The sequence below is a fragment of the Eptatretus burgeri genome, chromosome 10, assembly GCF_056783735.1.
Source record: "Eptatretus burgeri isolate ZD-2024b chromosome 10, Ebu_testis_v1, whole genome shotgun sequence".
NCBI classification, from domain to species: Eukaryota; Metazoa; Chordata; class Myxini; order Myxiniformes; family Myxinidae; genus Eptatretus; species Eptatretus burgeri.
In genome coordinates, this window is record NC_140970.1 from 89758137 (window position 1) to 89772914 (window position 14778).

The window sequence follows — 14778 nt, forward strand, 5'->3', positions numbered from 1 at the left end:
ATGAATAAATTCAAGGCGGCAAATCTCGTATAACTCAGCCAGATTTATTGGGGCACATCGGGGAACACAACACAAGCAAAACATTCACGACAATGTTTTAATCAATCTATCACCCCCCCTTAACTGGGGAGCTACGGATTATGGGTTTCGAAGGGTACCCTAGCGAGATAAACCTTAGACAACATGCAGACAAGACATGCAGACAAGACACACAGTACTTGGTGATGCCTCATGGATAAGTGGAAAAGTGTCAAAGGCACGAATGCGGCTCATGACAAGCCGATGTCAACGGATTCGAGCGCCCAAGCTCAAACACCCCGCGTGGCAAAATGGCGGCGTCGTCCTTTTGTCGCACCGCCCACGCACGCAGCCTTAGCGCGTTCAGCCCCCGTAAGGTCGACGGCACAAAAGCGGAAGGTCCACGGTGTGCTCCAGCTGGCTTTTCACAAGGTCCAGCATACGAATCCAGGCCTGACCTGCTCACCAGATCAGGCCAAATCGGGGTGTTGGGCTCCGCAGGCAGATCGACAAACGTGTCGAGCCGTGCCTGGAGCAAAGACAGTCAGAGGCTCCGTCACTGGACTCCGGATCAACCTGTCGAGGACCTCCTCATAAAAGTCGATCGCCGACTCCCCTCATGCAGTTCCTCCTGCCTCTTTCAGGAAGCAGATCGCAGACTCGACTCGAGCAGCCTCTCTTGCCTCTTTAGCGTAGCAGATCGCAGACAGACACAGCCGTCCCTTACACAGCCGATCGCGACTCCCACTCGTCGTTTCTCTCCAGCAGAAGGCAGACTGACCTCATCCAGTTCCTCCTGCCTTTCGGGGCGGCCTTTTTTACGAGAGCCGATCACAAAAACCCTCATGCAGTTCCTCCTACTGCCGATCGCCCGACCCGACGCTCAGGCAGATCCACCCCTGCCTTTCTGGTGCTCGCTGCCCTCGAAGCCGACTGTCACTCTCAGAGCGCTGGGCGGGGACTGTCGTCCGAAGAGGGGAAGGAAGAAGAAGAAGCTCTCGATACACCACCACTGCATGAACAATGAACAGCCTGCTACACCTCCCGACACACATGTAACGTCCAATTACCGAACAACTTGACTAAACATGCATTTAAGGGGGGATCTGGGCTAATCCTATATTTAATAACACACTAAGGGCCATTTCCGCAACAGCATATTTTGATGCGGTCAAAAACCTTATCGTGTATTTGGCCCAAGTGATAATGACTGAAGTGTTTACAGTCAGTAAATGTGTCAGTAAATGTGAGTCAGTAAGTCAGTCAGTCACTCACCTACAGACACTGCTCGATCACATAAGCTCACCGGACAAAAGTTCGGGTGAGCTAAAAACGACTGTCTTAAATCGCTACCTTGTGGGATTCCAGCCTCAATAAGGCATTATTTCACGCTAATCATAAGAATGAATGGAATTCCTCCTGTGAGTGTACAAAGGTCCCAATAATTTGAATCCATAGTGCGGCAACACAATAAACTTGTGCACATGAGAAAGGGGATAAAGCACCTTTGCTGTTACATCTGTACTGTGGTCCAAAAAAACCACCATTGTTACTGTAAACCACATGGAATGGCTTCCTCATCAACAGCTTCTTTCACATTTGTAAAACAAATTCAGTTAACACTTAACTGGAAAGTGTTGTGGTTTGTGAGAAAATTTTGGAAAATGATATCGATTTGCTCTATCTCACCAAAACAGCCATCACTGCTGATATGATTCCTCGCTGATGATGCTGATGATGATGCTGATGTCCCAGTTCCAGAAAATTTGTGGGAACATGAACCAAAAGCAATCACTGAAAACATGGAAGTACTGCTCACGTACGATCTAAATGATCCTATCGAGCGTAAACATCGAAAACAAAGCATTACGACCAGATATCATACATTGGTATTTGGTCATTTGGCCAAAACAATGTAGAAATCAAGAAAATGACCAAATACCAAGACCTCAAGAATGAAGTGAGAAGATCCTGGAAACTGAAGATTGCCAAAGTTGTTCCAGGGATAGCTGGACCGACGTGAATGATGACAAAGAACCTCGCAGAGATATTCAAACCATCCCTGTGAATATTACTACAAACGAACTACAGTTGGAAGCCAGGGATCATTGACAATCCTGACGAGAGCTCTCACCACAACACTTTGAGAACAGAAAACCTCACAGCTTGATCCATGAATCGTGACCTCTTCCCGAAATGAAGGTGGATACTTTGAGCCTGCCCTGGGAGGACTCCATTCCACATTCTGAAACCCGCATATGTAGATACCCATCAACGACACACACACACACACACACACACACACACACACACACACACACACACACACACACACACACACACCACACACACACACACACACACACACACCCCGTCGCTTCACTAACGGGAATACTAAAAGAGGAGGTAGAGAGATGTGGGGGGAGAGGGAGAGAGATGGAGGGAGAAGGAGATGGGGGGGAGGGGAGAGAAGGAGAGGGAAGTGGGGGGGGGAGGAGAGGAGCGTGTAGGAGGAAAGAGAAAGAGAGAGACAGGTGGGAAAGAGCAAATAAGACCAAAAGCATACCTTGCTGTGTTTAACCCGCTGGGGATCTTTGACTGGTCAAGGGTTAAACATGACCATCACCGCCGTGCCTCAACACAGAGTGCCATTTCCTGTGTGTTTTATATTTCACGGCGATGGCCCCACTTCACACAGGAGCAGCAAAGGTTTCATCGGCTTGAAATGTGTCCTCCTGAGCAGATCGTGCAGACATTCACGACAAGCACTGACTGAAGTAAAACACAATAACTGGGAGATCGAAAGTACGGGGGACAGAATGCAGTCATTGTTGCTGTGTTTGCTTACAGTCTTGCTTTTTGTTGTTGAAAAGTTTCAGCTGCTCTGGGTGCAGCCATTCCTGTTGCGTTTGCTTCTCATCTTCTTTCTTGCTCTTGAGGAGTTTCAGCTGCTCTGGATGCAGCTTTTGCAAGTCGTTTTTTGTCACGTTCGCTTCTTGTATATTTCCTTGTTTTGGTTGGAGTCATCTTCCTGCAAAATAAAAGAGGGGGGCATGGGGGATGGAGTGGGGGGGGGGGAGGGAAAGCGAGGAAGGGGGAGGAGAGCGACGCCTTACCACACGTCGCAATACAATCTGGGAGGAAGGGGGTGCGAGGAAGGAGACAGGGTGGTGGGGGGTGGGGAGGGGGGAGAGAGAGAGGTGTAGGAGGAGAGTCCTGCACTGTAGTTGGAGGGGGGTGGAGCGAGAATGCGACAGAGAATGGAAGTTGGGGGAAGGGAGGTTGCAGGGAGAAAATGTTATGCTTTATGAACAATATTGTAGCATGCTCGCCAAGTGGCTTAAGCACTCCAACAAAACAGTTGATGAGAAACAGCTTGCTTGGCACATGATTAGCAATCACCTCACTGTCATATTAAACATACACCTCCAGGAGACGCCCGAAATGTCAAATATGTCCGAATTGGCCAAATTAACACTTTTCTCGGAGTCGGAACTGCTTTTAAATTCGATTCTGGAGCTTAAATTTTATAATTCTGCTTCGTTTAAAAGATTCTCGCAGTTATTGCATGTGCAGAAATGAAATAAATCAACGAACACTGATGTCTCCAGACGTTTATAAGCATTGCAATGTACCCAGCGATTCATAGCTATGATGAAGAGGCATTCGATAATGAGTGACCAAAGTGAAAAAAAAACTTCATTGTTAAGAAATCGTTGCAGCCTGTTCCAAATCACGGCTTGGTTGAGCAGGCCAAAAAACATGGTGGCTTCAGACCCCAGCGAGGTTACCAAGGATACGCTTTAAGACCCCATAGAGAGCGGTGACCGAAGATTGCCTCATAAAGGATATAATTAAATAAGGCCGTTAATTATCTTCAAAATATGTGTTCCAATTAACCCAAACATCCAATTTTCATTCATGCACTTCCTTGGTGTTTTCTTAGTATGCATGCAAAGTTTCAGGCTGCTTGGTTTCATGGTTTTGGAGTTCCGGAGGAGACACACACACACACACAGACACTTATGAGTATAGATTATACATACTTGTACCAAGTTTGATTTAAATCCCTTCAGGTGTTCTTACATATCACATTTTTACCTGACATGACCTCTTGACCACATAATCTAATCATTTCACCTTTACATCAATATACATACTTGTACCAAGTTTGACTTGGATCCCTTCAGCTGTTCTTAAGTTATCGTGGTAAAAAAAACAACCTATTAAGGATGGACAGCCAGACGGACAACTTTAAAACATTATGCCTCTGGCGACTTCGTTGGCGGAGGCATTAAAAAAAAAAAACCCAGATTCAAAAAGTTAAACCTTTTAAAGTTTTTGAATCTGGATTTTTTTTTTCTTGTACCACTCTAAGAGTACTAAACCACCATTTAGGTTTTGTTTTGTTTTTTATGCCTCCGCCAATGAAATCGCTGGTCAAACCAAAACCATGCATCCGATCAGATTCAAATTTAAAACATAATCTTTCCCATGACTACTGGATCACAACTGTGAAGTGTCATGTCGATTGATGAAGCAGTTCAAGAGAAATCATTTAAAAAAAGATTTTCATTCAATCCAATATGGCTACCAGATCATGTGACCCATCAATTATATTCATGAATACTCTGGTATCCCCAATTCTTGGGGAGCATGAGTATGAAGTTTCCTCCCGATCTGTGAAGCAGTTCTGGCGAAGATTATTAAAAGGTTTATTCTTCAAAAAAAAAAAATCATAGCTGCCAGACCATGTGACCTATGACATTAAAATGTATACCATAGATTCCCCAAATTATGGAAATCATGTGTGGAGTTTCAGATCAATCTGGTAAGCTGTTCTGGAAAATAAGGTTTTAAAAAGTTTTTATTTTCGATCCAATATGGCTGCCAAACCACGTGACTTATGACATCATAAATTTACATTCTGCCTCTAATTGAGTAGGGGATCACATTTGTGAAGTTTTGTGTTAATCGGATAAGGTGCGTTTTTATATCCAAGATGGTTGCCAAATGAGGTGACTTATGACATCATCATTTTCACACTATATACAGCAAAGGTGTGAGATGGTATTTGTGAAGTTTCACTTCCATTGATGAAGCCTTTCAAGAGAATTTTTTTTTCAATATTTTCCTTCAATCCAATATGGCTGCCAAACAATGTGATCTATTTCTTATTCGTGAACACTGGTAGCCCCAAGACTTGGGGAACGTGTGTGTGTAAGGTTTCGCCTCGATCTGTTCAACTGTTTCGGAAAAGATTTTTGAAGTTTGTTTTCAAAAAAACAACTTGGCTTCCGATCCAAGTGACTGATGACGTCAATTTCTTTTCTTTCGACCAATATATCCATAGATGACCCTCCAAAAATGTCATACTGATTGGATGTAGCATTCTATGTATGCAATTGTGACATCGTTAAAAAGAAAAAACACATTCCCCATGGGGAGTACTGCCCAGGTGGCAAGTTTCATTTTTTTTCCATGGAGCGGTTTTGGAGATACAGAGGTCCAAAGTTTTTCCTTTCTTCCAACATGGTTGCCATATCATGCGACCTCAGACATCATAATTATCAGGAAAACATTCCACATGAGTAGTTGCACATATGGTGGAAATTTCATGTCAATTGCATAAATCGTTGCAGATAAAAGGGATTTAAAAGGGAATCATGGACGGATGGATGCACACGATGGACGCACGGATGGATGGAATATAGAGCGATCGATCGAACAAATGTAAGAGGAAGAGGAAGAGGGAGAGGGAGAGGGGAAACAATCCAAGGCTATATATATATATATATATATATATATATATATATATATATATATATATATATATATATATATATATATATATATATATATATATATATATATATATATATATATATATATATATATATATATATATATATATATGGAATTTGACACAGGAGGAAACCCTTTGATGCATGCACAGTAACACCACTGATTCGATTTATCAGTTTATCAACTTGATATCACTGTGGGAATGAAGGGGGAGGAGGGTCACTCAACTTTAAAACACTGTTTCAAGTCTGCCACCACTTGCCAATCATGAACATTTACCAAGTCTCTTCCTTCAACCTTCCTCCACTTCCCTCAAAACTCTCATAACCTGGCCCTCTCTCACAAACAGTACCTCTCCATCACACCAACATCCTCCTCCTCCTCCTCCTCCTCCTCCTCTTCCATCACCACAACCACCACAACTGCAAGCACTTGCTCATGCCACCACCTATAGCTTTCTGCTACTGAGTATGCACTCATTGCATGCTGCAATGTTCTCCTAACCCCCAACACCAAAAGCAGGTCTTCCCCTGCCTCAAACCCCACACGCTAAAGTTTTCTGGTGATGGAAGCACTATTTTGCTCACAATGGGAAACAACACCATGAGATACATCTCCCAAATCACTTGCCATTTCAATATCCTCACCTACACACCGGGCTGACATGACAGTTTGGAGGTATGCACACACCTCTCAGATGTCTAGCCAAGGTTTGACTCTCGGCCCAACTATAAACCATGGTGTTTTGAGGTGTCAATGTGTGCACTGTTACTCGGATTGATGTTAAACTGGGTGTCTCATCTAGTGGCATTAGTCGGTAGATGTTCAAGATCCCCCCTTCACAAAGTGTAGGAGAGCGATCACTGGCACACTGGCCAAATTCAAAATCCCTGCTTCAACATACAGGGGGCACTGCACTGCATCAGTGGCACAGCCACACTCTCAACAATGATGCAAATCAGCAGCTATGTGTAGCATATGAAATGAATGACCTGCACACCCTTCCCAATCTCCAAGCTCCCTGCTGCAACTGTCCCACCACCTTTACACATCTCCTCTTACCTCCCTCTCAACCATCCTCCTCCTTTCCCTCAAACATGCGTTTACCCATCAACCATGATTTACCCAAACATAACCTTGCCGTCTCATGCTGCACCATTCGTCTGCAACTGTTCCTCAATCTAATCCACCCCAGCTTTCAACTCCCATTTCTGACTTACCTTCTTCTCCAGGAGAGCATTCTTCACCACCAGATCACTCGAATCCACACCATCACGAACACTTACATTCTCACCATCTTGTCATTTTCAATCATCGCTGTTAATTGAAACCGGAGTTTTCCATCCTGACCATAAAAAGGAAAGTTCATCAAACATCATGGTACTCCCAAACAACTCCTCAAACATCCACTCCTCTTTTCTTCTCACCTCCATCCTTCCATTGGAACCATACTCTGTGCAGAAGAATGTTGGTGCTGACTAAGCAGTCTCCTTGGCTCTTGGGCACAATCCTGGACGGGTCGCCACTCCGACACAGGATACCAGCAAGCTGGCACTCATTTTGCCAACCTCAGAAGGATGACAGACAGAGTCAACCCCACCTGGTATTAATTCAACAACAGGTGGGATTTGAACTCAGGATCCTAGGATCCCAAGCCGACCGCCCAAACCATGAAGCCAACACCAGGCATATTACATTCATGCAGTCATAGAATATACTGTACATCACATTCATGCAGTCATAGAATATACTGAACATCACATTCATGCAGTCATAAAATATACTGTACATCACATTCATGCAGTCATATAATATACTGTACATCACATTCATGCAGTCATATAATATACTGTACATCACATTCATGCAGTCATAGAATATACTGTACATCACACTCATGCAGTCATATAATATACTGTACATCACATTAATGCAGTCATATAATATACTGTACATCACATTAATGCAGTCATATAATATACTGTATATCACATTCATGCAGTCATATCATACACTGTATATCACATTCACGCAGTCATAGAATATACTGTACATCACATTCATGCAGTCATAGAATATACTGTACATCACATTCATGCAGTCATATAATATACTGTACATCACATTCATGCAGTCATATAATATACTGCACATCACATTCATGCAGTCATATAATATACTGTACATCACATTCATGCAGTCATATAATATACTGTACATCACATTCATGCAGTCATATAATATTGTTACGGCTGTGGAAATTCGCAAACCACCATTCAGGTCCCGTAGGTGAGATATCTCTCAGTACATGTGTAGTTAGCCCCAAACCCGTTGTTTAGAGGGAATTTATGGGATTCATTCGGGCTGCGACGCTTTGAGATAGCCGTTTTTCTGTTCTATCTTTATTTTGAACCGCCATAACCATCAAACCACCACCAAAAACCCTCCGCCACCCTCACCTCTCTCCTTCTATGGCCATTCCCGCACCACCTGTGAACACTGAGCGTTGGGCTGTCTTGGGCTCGTTCAAAATACGCACCGAGCCGCGAGTGCAAATAGCAGCCTTTCCGAAGGAGAATTCGGATCAGGAATGCGACAATCCCACTTCTGATCCGCCCAATCAGCAAGCGCGGAGCGGCTTGGCCCCGCCTCCAGGCGCGTCCGTGTGAAATCGAAATATGCAAATTCTAGCATCAGGGGAGGTTCACGCCCACTTTCCCTCCGTCCAATGGGCGAGTGTGGCTCCGCCCCCGAGCTCATCCTGATCCGGAAATTTGTTTGCATATTGTTTCTCCTGCCGGCCTATAAAACGCCGAGCGCAAGGCGAATCGTGGCAGAGTCAGTTTTGGTGGCAGAGAGTTTTGGCAAAGAGCGAGAGTTTTGGTAAGAGAGTCATCGGGCGGAGTGTGGCAGCGGCGGAGTGTGGCAGAGAGTGGAGTCGGGTGGCGAAGGCATCGAGTTGGGTTCTGCAGTCGGCTGAGGAGAGTTGGGGGAAGAGGCCAAGGAGCTCGGGTCCGAGGCGAGGACGGCGGTCGGCGACGAGGTCGCGGTGGGAGATCGCTCGTCGCGGGACCTAAGCCAGCCAGCCATTCTCCCTCCCCCAGAGCATCAACAATTCCCCCTTTTCCCCCGCGCTGAGATAGTGCAACCAAGGGGGCCCCGTTCCCACCCCACTCCAAACGTCGTGCCAACGAAACCCGCGAAGGAGCACGGAGTCGGGGCACAGCCACGCGGCCACGTCTGTGGCTCGTCCGCCAACGCGTCACGAGGACGCGCGTAGGACCCACCCGGTCTCGCGGACCTGGCCGCTCCTTCAGGTCCCGCACACATATTGGCCTACAGGCCCGTCTGCCCCCTTGTCTATGAGGGTGGCTTCTTTCCTTTGCTTTTGAGTAAATGCGTGTTGGCGCCGTGTCTTGTAAAGTAGAACTGTGTAAGTGTTGCCGTGTGTATGCGTATTCGGTTGTAACTCTGCATCCTTGTTTCTTTTGTTTACCTGATATAGGTGCATTCTGACTGTTTGGCTGTATATGTGTGCTTTCCGTGTGTCGCATAATAAATGTGCATTGTGTGAACTGTTTTCCCGTTTCGCTTCGTCTTTTTTTGATTGACTCTCCATCCTGCTTCATGTAAAGGGTTCGTAGTGGGCTTAATACGCCCGATAATTAATCGGAACCGTCGAGGCCGACGATAACACCGCTCGGTTATCCCGAGAGCACGCAACGGACCGCTTAAGCGGTTCGTGTCCGGAGTCGGCCTGCGGCGAGGTACGATCGCCCGGTCGACCATCCGCGCAGGTACTTAAGTAGATCGAATTTGGCGAGCAACCCTATCCTGCGCGGGTGGGAAATTGGCACGGTCATGGTGAGGTTAAACCCCCACCCGTGACTAGCTCCCGGCGATGTTCCAAGAGGGTCACGACAGAATTGTCCGTCCGGTGGGCGAGGCGGCCGCCATTCAAGTCGAGCGGCCGATCGCACGCCGGCGGGCGGGAATTCGCAACAATATACTGTACATCACATTCATGCAGTCATATAATATACTGTATATCACATTCATGCAGTCATAGAATATACTGTATATCACCCACGCTATCCCACGCTTATATTTAAAACCCACGCGAACTACCTGGCAAATGCCTGCCTGCATGCTCATACTGTTATGAATCTGGAAGCCATGAGCACACAATATACAAGTCCTATAGCTCAGTTATTTCAATAAGTAAATGTGGATAGATAGCTCCCTGTCTCTTGTTTAATGGGTGAATAAATGTACACGTGCTGTGAGTTATTTTGATAGTCACAGTTTTCTTTTATTTTTACACCACCAACACCAACTACAACAACGCCAGCATTACCCTCACCTTCACCTCGCTCTGGCCGATGCCATGGTGGGCGGGTTTGAAGGAGGAGCCTCGTGGCGGCCCTCAACCAATCAGCGTGCGACGAGTGAGGTGGCCGCCGCTCAGCCAATCAGACCCCACGACGGTGAGAAAGGCGGTCCGCGTGACATCACCACGCCCGTGGGCCAATCGACGGACTTGCCGCCCGTTTTGGCCAATGACAGGGCGACGAGCGATTCTGTGCACCAAAACCTTCCAGTGAGGGAGAGCGGGGAGGGTGGAGGCGGCACCTCCCCCCCCCCGGAGAAGGGTGAATAAGGGCGTGGCGCGTTTGGACCGAGAGATCCTTCCTCCACAAGAACCGCAAGTTGGTTGCGCACCGTCTCTCTGTCGGTGAACTGGAGAGCTTTTGAGATAGTTGATGACCATCGAGCAGGCAAGGTTGTGATCAATCTGACGGGCAGGTTGAACAAGTGTGGAGTTATCAGCCCTCGCTTTGATGTTCAACTCAAAGACTTGGAGAAGTGGCGGAGAAACCTCCTGCCTTCTCGACAGTTTGGGATACAGAGGAGAGTTTTGGTTGCCGGGACGAGCGCTGAAGGGAGCTCTGGATTCTGCTCGCGGCTCGCTGGTGCCTGGTTCGTCTGCTCCTGTCAGCCAAAGCACACGAGGTGGACAGGTCCACGTTCTTCTGGGTATCTGTGTGTGTGTGTGTGTCTGTCGGTGGGCCCGTCTACAAGTCGGAATTGTTTACGTGCTCTTTGCTGCACATACGTGCATCTTTATAGTCTGATAACTCTGCTTCTTGCGTGCTACCCCCTTTCCCCCATTATAAATAAATACATTTGCTAAATGTATCAGTTCGTTGCTGTGTTACTTCCATTGGCTTAGCATAGCGTGTGTTGGTGAATTACAAAGGCTGTTGCCGCTGTAAAGGGACATTTGGACCAACGGGACTTCGGCAACCATCCGCTCGGGTTGTGCACGAGTCGGCCACGCCATCGGCTCGACTCGTACGGGTGTCGTCGAGGGTGTGAATACTCGGTAGCTCGCCACGTGGATCTCTAGGTATTTTGAAGATTGGCAAATAACCCTGTACCACGTGGTGGAATTATTGACGATTCACGGTCCGGTAAGGAACCCGTACCTCTCAGAGTTTTTCGAAAGGAACGATCTAGATTCCGGGTGTTCGGTTGAGTCGACCCTACTGCTCCACCTAGCGGTCGTGCTCGCGGCCAATACCCGGCCCACAACAAATTGGTAGTCAGGCATGCGATTCGGCCCCTCGGCCTCCGTAGAGAAATGTACGGGTCGGATCAGGGGTGTACGAAGCGAAAGCCCCCCGTTCCCCCAAATTACGAGCATTTAAAATTTTATTTCCATTACACGACATGCCAAGCCAAGACGAGCTGAAACAGGTGGGTTTAGAGGTAGATGTAGTGGTAGACGAACCCATGGTCCAGGATACCACCCCCATGCAGGAACTGCCCCCGCAACCAAGCTCAGAGTCCGTAAGGGGCGCAGGAGCGGCATATGACACCCCCCCCTCCGTCAAACTTCCTTCCCGACCCCTGGCACGGCGGATCGGCTCCGCTAGAGCCATCGAGCATCGAACAGTTGGTTCAGATGATTCAAGCGAAGCAAAGCAATATGGACGCAAATGTACAAGGAATGCAAAGAGAAATGAAAGAGAATGCGCAAGCGTTGGAGCGCAAAATGGATGAGAGCATGCAAAACATGGAAAGCCGCATGGATGGGAACACACAGGCACTGAGAGGCGATATGCAAACACAGCGGAGTGAGATGCAGAGCATGGGGTTGAATCTCCAGGCAGGGCAAAAGGCAATAAGGGCGATCGCACGTGGCGAAAGGCGGACAACGAATTGCAAAATGGCGGCACCACGTGGCGGAACGATCGAGTCAGGAGGTAGTGCAAATTGTGTCCGGCCCGCGAAGGAGACGAGTAAGGTCGAGGGGACGAGGGACGTCATGATAATTGATGGGGAGACGTATAGGACGAGACACGAGGGGTGACAGAGAAATTAAACGAGGAGACAGAAACGCAGGAATTAAAAGAAATAAAAGAGACAATGGAGGAAACAGCAGGGACAAAAAGGCAGAAATTAACAGAGACGGAGATGCAGAAATCAATAGAGGTGAACGAAACTAAAGATGAGCACACACAGGTAGAGAGAGTGAGGGACAATGGGGTCGAGCTGGTGGAAAGTATAGTGACCCGGTGCGAGCAGCAGGATAGCCTCCTCAAGGAACAAAGGGAGACGGTGTGCTCCCTTGAAGCAGATTGCGATGAGGTGAGTCCAATCGGACCGAACGAGGTTGAGCGGATGAGTGCTGCGAACGGGTACACATGGAGCTTGGGGGGTATGGAGACCCCGGAATTGCTTGAGTTGACACTAATCCCCCAAGTGATTGTCCCGGAGTGTGTGGTGGAGTGTATGAGTGGTGCGGAGTGTGTGCTGAAATGTGTGTCATATGGTGAGTATGGCGCGAGTGTCATGGTGTGCATGAGTAGCATGGCGTGCGTGAGTAGCATGGCGTGCATGGAAATGGTACGCGGATCGACCCAGACGGTGGATGGGTTTATTTTGGAAATAGCACCGGCTCCACAGAACATTGCATCCAAGGTCCGTTCCTCATTTTCGGAGCGGCCTGGACAAACGCGACTCAAGGAGCCAGCGTGTGAACGTCCCGCATTTCAAAAAAGACCGTCGCGTGGACGGCTACAATGGCGACTACGGGATGAATTCGGAACACGCGGGTTCCCACGTGGGCACGTGTGCGGGGCATCATGTGCTGCATGCTGCGTGTTCTGTTCGCGGAACGGGTTCCCGGGACAATGCGCTCGTGCTAACCTGCACAGCAAGCCGCGCAGGTTCGGTGTGCGAGTGACGTCACCGGGGATCTCGCGGCACGAAGGCCGGGTTAACAGCGCACGTTGTCCCACGTGGGGAATCCCCCGAAAGTGAGTGCTCGGTATGATTGGCAGGGTGACGTCATGGCTGCACGGATGGGCCATCGGAAGGGATGAGCGAGGGAGCCGTCGACCGCCACCGTGGCGGTGTAAGAAGAAAAAAAAAGGCCTCGCTCAAAGTACACAGCCCGGTGTTTGGGCATAGGAGCACGAGTTAGTGGGATGGGTTTAGTTTAGTTCGACCGGCCTCATGGGGGCATGAGCTGTCCTCCATGGGGCCCGTGGACTAGTTAGTGGGAATTTAGGTTAGATTTAGAAATGGGAAATGGATTTTGGGAGACATGGACAGACATGGAATGTGTAGTGGTGACGTAGCTTAGCTAAGTAGATTAAATGGTACGTGCATTAAAATAAGGGACAATGAGGGAGCACGAGATAGTTAGGGGAATTTACTTAGCGGAATGGGAGTGTGAAGTGAATGGAAAAATTGAAGGAAGCATGTTGAGTGAATGTGGGTCAGCGGGCCCAAGAGTGTGAATGGAGCAAATGTGGAATGCATGGTGCGAATGAATGAGTGGGGGGAGGAGTAAACCCCACCCAAGTGACCCCGGGATCAGTTTAACGATAGTGGGTTAGTCAAATTTACCAAAAGGAGGTCGTTTTGTTGCTGGTGTTGAGAGAAGGCACGAAACCCATTTGGAGGGGTGCAGAAGTCCATGGACCGGCTGGGAGCGTGGCTGTTGAAAGGTATCGAGTATAGGGCATCCAGGGCACCGGACAGTCGGCCAGAGTAGGCCAAGGGTCCAAGGGACCGGGATAGTATAGTGGGCACAGGCGACCCGCGGAACGGGACCCGTAGCACCAAAATGCCACATGGGCATCGGAGAGGGGCAATGCCAGGGAGGGAAACCCCCCACGTTCATAGGGAGCAGGTAGGCTCGGAGACAGCCTCAGGGCCCATGGGTGCCACAGTTAGAGTTCGGCAGAGGGGGAATCCCTGCCAAGTGAGCCACGCTGCCCAGCCAAGAAATTGTGCTAGGGTGCGGAAGAAAATTTGAGGGCTCGGCCCAAATTTATAATGGACACCAATGCAGGCGACGGCAATCATGGTTTTTAGAACCGATAGTTTAAAGTGACAGGCGTTTTGAAGAGCCCCGGAGTAGTTTAAAGTTCATAAATGCAAGGGTAGTTAGGAAACAATGTACCCCTTCGCAACATCCATCCTTTCACTTTCCATAGGCCACTCACTCGACCCACCTTGGTAAGATGGCTGAATTATGTGGGAGGCCATTCTGAGGCTTTGTTGGGCCTCGAGACAGGACACTAGTCTCTTCCCTATTCCCCTTCAAAAAAAGGAACTTAGGGGTTGGGAGTAGATGGACAGGATAGGTTCGCCGGACAAGGACAATAGGAGGGTTAGGGACAAACGATTATTTTAAATAAATAAAAAAGGGGGGGCTAAATTTGGTTGCTTTGTGTGCAAATTAAGGGAGTGGGTATGGACAGAGACAGGCAAAGGCGATAGGTTGGGGGGAGACCGTAGATTAGGTCCGAGCCCGCTGCCAGAGCGGCCGGCACCACCACACTCCCTCCACACCACCTGACGGGACCAGACCAGAGGCTGGCCAGCTTCACCTGCCGGCCTGCTCGTACTACAGTTCCTGGTCCGCATTTGCCATGC

At 48.2% G+C, this 14778-nt stretch overlaps 1 protein-coding gene across 3 annotated transcripts in view; it reads right to left on the reverse strand.

The window, feature by feature from the left end:
- Window positions 1-39: 39 nt before the first annotated feature.
- Window positions 40-14778, reverse strand: part of LOC147019076 (uncharacterized) — a 53876-nt gene continuing 39137 nt past the window's right edge. For 2 of the 3 annotated variants that reach the window (XM_085899307.1, XM_085899306.1), the window contains 5 exons: window positions 7251-7423; window positions 7044-7168; window positions 2867-3239; window positions 2585-2753; window positions 40-979 (listed from right to left, as the gene is read on the reverse strand). The gene's annotated coding sequence lies outside the window, so the exon portion shown is untranslated. Of the gene's footprint in view, window positions 980-1000; window positions 2264-2584; window positions 2754-2866; window positions 3240-7043; window positions 7169-7250; window positions 7424-14778 lie in introns of those variants that run through there. The other variant, XM_085899308.1, reaches the window with a different exon arrangement.